Source organism: Lolium rigidum, chromosome 4, assembly GCF_022539505.1.
Source record: "Lolium rigidum isolate FL_2022 chromosome 4, APGP_CSIRO_Lrig_0.1, whole genome shotgun sequence".
Lineage (NCBI taxonomy): Eukaryota > Viridiplantae > Streptophyta > Magnoliopsida > Poales > Poaceae > Lolium > Lolium rigidum.
This window is the reverse complement of record NC_061511.1, coordinates 214,360,271-214,364,178: the sequence shown is the minus strand read 5'-3', so window position 1 is coordinate 214,364,178 and position 3,908 is coordinate 214,360,271. Positions and strand designations below refer to the sequence as shown.

The window sequence follows — 3,908 nt, the reverse complement described above, 5'->3', positions numbered from 1 at the left end:
ACAGGTGCAGGCACAAATAGCTGGGCGGCAGAACCTCTCAGGTGAGCTCACCAACACATCATCATGCCAGGATATGCCCCCTTGCTCTTCCCAAAAATATTAGCCCTCTGAAAGAAGAATATATTTCTGTGACTGTGATTGCGTGAATATACCTGAAGGGATACCAAATTCCATGGGGCCATTCTCCGGCCAGTTTCCTCGTCATTAACGAGCTGGGGAGTAGATGATTTTGACATGAAGCAGAGATTGCTATCATCACTGATGAGTAGGATTAGTGCAGGTCTCGATCAAGAGACTGTTAAGCGCGGCAAAAATAAGCAGCTGTGGTCAGGGCCGGCTCTAGATTTTAAGAGGCCCAAGGGCAAACTCTATGAATGGGCCCCATAGCTATAGGGGAGAAAAAATTCGATTCCATACACAAAATTGTTGTTCATCTATGTCCCCACGGTTTTCATGGTCTCTACAATTTCCACCGGCATCAGCATCATTTTTCTCAACTAGATTTTAATTCTCATCATGTTGTTCTTGGGCATTGTTGTCATCCAATTGTTTAGAATTCTCGGTAGTGTCATATCAAATTTGGATTGAGAACACAAGAAAGTAGAGGGTAGAGCCAGGGCTAGTAAAAATTAATTCAATATTACCCGTAAAAAGTTGGGCTGCTCCAACCTCCATGCTTAGGTCATAGTAGTCACACCGTCCTGTGTGTGTTCGGATCCTAGGAAAAAGAAGCGGAGTCTAAACTCTGGAGAACGATCGAACGAGAAGCTAATCAAGCTATGTCGTGCGTGCAGGTTGGTGTTAGGCAGATAATGGGCTCGTGGGGAGGCGTTGCTTTTAGCTTCCCCATTGGATAGATGTGCCTCTAATGTTTTTTTTATCTTGTACAATTACCTATATATTGCAATACTCGTCATGGGCCCCTAGTTCGGCTGGGCCCCGGGCCGTCGCACCCGCTGCCCTGGGTCAGAGCCGGCCCTGGCTGTGGTATATGCTCTCAGATATCCGCCATTGCCGGGATGCACCCAAGAGTGTGAGTGAGTGACAATAAGCACCTCGATCGTCTTGATCCGTCTGATCATCAGGCGTGCAGTGTTGGTGTTGCAATGGCGGAAGTCCCAGTTGAACCTGGGTGCACGTGAACCCAGATGGAAAATGCATTTTCCAAATGTTTAAAAATTCTGAAATAAAAAATAACGGGTAGAAAGTTTTCGCGGAGAAATCACTTTTTTATTTCAGAATCTAAAAAAGACAAAATACCTCACATATATACTGCTATATAGTCCTGCAAAATTTCATTTTTTTGCCGAGCTAAAATAAAAGGTTTTTTCATCACGAAACTCATGCCCAGGGTACATGTTTGAGATCACCTTTGCATTTATTTTGTATTTCGATTTTTAAAACATGTTTTTACATCACAAACGCACTTTTGAAAAAGTGGGTTCACAATAGGAAAAAAATAGCGCGCTATAACAAAATAGCGTCGACCGGAAAATACGCTATTAGCATGCTATAGCGCGCTATTAGCGCGCTATAGCACGCTATAGCGCCAAAATGATGTAGCGTGAGCTGTCTAGAAACGCTATAGCGTGCTATTAGCGTCGAAATAGCGCGCTATTTTTTTCCATGGTTCACATACACTCAGGTTCTGAAAAGCCAGTCTCGCACAATGGCACACTATAAATAGCACCGCACTGCATAGCTGCATGAGTTTTATAGTAGTACACAGGCAGCTGACAGCTGGTCGAGTGAGTAGGAGGAGAAAGGTTTCAGGTTAAATTGGCTAGCTGTAGTACGTACGTAGCTAGGTACGGCCATGGCCACCGAGAACTACGACCCGTGCTACCCGGACCAACCTCTGGTGTCTGGGCCAAGCTTCCGGCGTTCGGAGCCAAGCAGGCATTCGTCTGGGCCGACGACGACGCGGCCACCGGCGACATGTCGTGCACGGCACTCACCTACTCCCAGCTCGACGCCGCGGTGGAACGCATGACGTCTGGCCTCCTCGGGACGCTCCGGCGAGGTGACACCGTGCTCGTGCTCGCCTCGCCGGGGCTTGGCCTCGTCGAGCTCCTCTTCGCGTGCCAGCGCGCGGGGCTCACGGCGGTGCCCGTCATACCGCCCAACCCGTCCAGGCCTGGCCCGGCGCACGCGCACCTCCTGCGCGCCGTGTCGCAGACGAGGCCCTGCGCCGCCGTTGCCGACGCGCGCTACATCGACGCCGTCGCTGGCGCGTCGGGCACGATCACCGCCGTGCTGAGCGGACTGCAGTGGCTGTCCGTCGAGGAGCTGGAGGGAGGAGAAGGTTCCACCGTGGCGGCGGGGTGCGGGGCGGACGACACGTACCTGATCCAGTACACGTCCGGCGCAACGGGCGTCCCGAAGCCAGTGGTTGTGACGGCCGGATCGGCAGCCCATAACGTGCGGGCGGCGAGAAGGGCTTACGACCTCGGCCCGGCCAGCGTGATCGTTTCGTGGCTGCCACAGTACCACGACTGCGGCCTCATGTTCCTCCTCCTTACCGTCGTCTCCGGCGCCACCTGCGTGCTCGCGTCCCCCGACGCATTCCTCCGCCGCCCGCGCCTCTGGCTGGAGCTCATCTCCGAGTTCAGGGCGACGTGCACGCCCGTGCGCGTCGACCGGTGCAGCTGGGCAGCCTGCGCAACCTGATCCTGATAAACGAGACAATCTACAAGGCGTGCGTGGACGAGTTCGTGCACGAGTTCAGCCGCGACGGGCTGCACGCGGGGTCCATCTCGCCGTCGTACGGCCTCGCCAAGAACTGCACGTTCGTGTCCACGGCGTGGCGGAGCACCAGCCAGCGCGTGGAAGAGCTCCCGTCGTACAAGGAGCTCCTGCCGTCCGCGAGGCTTTCGTCGTCGTCGTCCATGGCGCACGAAGCGCCGGAGATCGAGATCGCTGTGGTGAACGAGGAGAGCGGCGAGCCGGTGGCGGACGGCGTCGAGGGGGAGGTGTGGGTTTCATCGCCAAGAAACGCGTCGGGGTACCTCGGGCACCCGTCGGCGAGCCTCGAGGCGTTCTGCGCGAGGATGCCGGGCCCGGGGAGGGCCGGGTCGTCGTCGTCGTCGTGCTTCGTGCGCACGGGTGACCGCGGCGTTATCACGGGGGCGGAGCGGTACCTGTACATTGTCGGCCGGAGCGTCGACGTTGTGATCGTGCCAGTACTGAAAGACGGCGGGGCGCGCCGAGTGCACGCGCACTACATCGAGACGGTGGCATTCGGCAGCGCGCCGAACCGCCTGAGAGGCTGAGAGGCGGCTGCATCGCCGCTTTCACAGCGCCACCCGAGCAAATGTGCGTCGCCGCGGAGCTGCACAAGGGCGGCGGCCGGCGGGGTGATAACAGAGGTCTCTGCGAACGCATAAGGCGAGCGTTGTGGGAGGCCCAAGGTGTGAGGGTTGGGCGGCTGATGTTGGTCGAGGCCGGTGCGGTGCCCAAGACCACATCAGGGAAGGTGCGCCGTGGGGCAGCGAGACAGAAGCTCATCGCCGGTGAGTTTCCGGTGGTTTTTGAGGCACTGTAATCTGTATGACGACGGTAATGGCGAGGAGGAGGAGGGCGAAATGGAGGAGAGGTGTGCGGCGAGCTGGGTCTGCAGCCTTTATCAGTGCAAGTGGCCGTCTTCACGCGCGATCGTTTCTTTGATGGATCATTTGGTTCAAGGCAACTCAACACCCGTCAGGTGTTCATCCATCCATGTCGAGGCCACTTCTTTTCCTTTTCTATATAACTAGTGATGAAACTTCTCGTGCTTCGTGCCATCGAAAAAAATGTTTACATTTTGTTCTATTCATGATGAAGCCATGGATGAGGAGCTCAAAAGTTACTTTAAACATGCCCGCACGATTGCTGTGAAAATATGCTTATGCATTACGAAGGATTGATTT

At 55.1% G+C, this 3,908-nt stretch overlaps 1 pseudogene; it reads left to right on the top strand.

Annotated features, from left to right (window-relative positions):
* The first annotated feature begins 1,816 nt into the window (after window positions 1–1,816).
* Window positions 1,817–3,544, top strand: LOC124648218 (annotated as a pseudogene).
* Window positions 3,545–3,908: the final 364 nt, after the last annotated feature.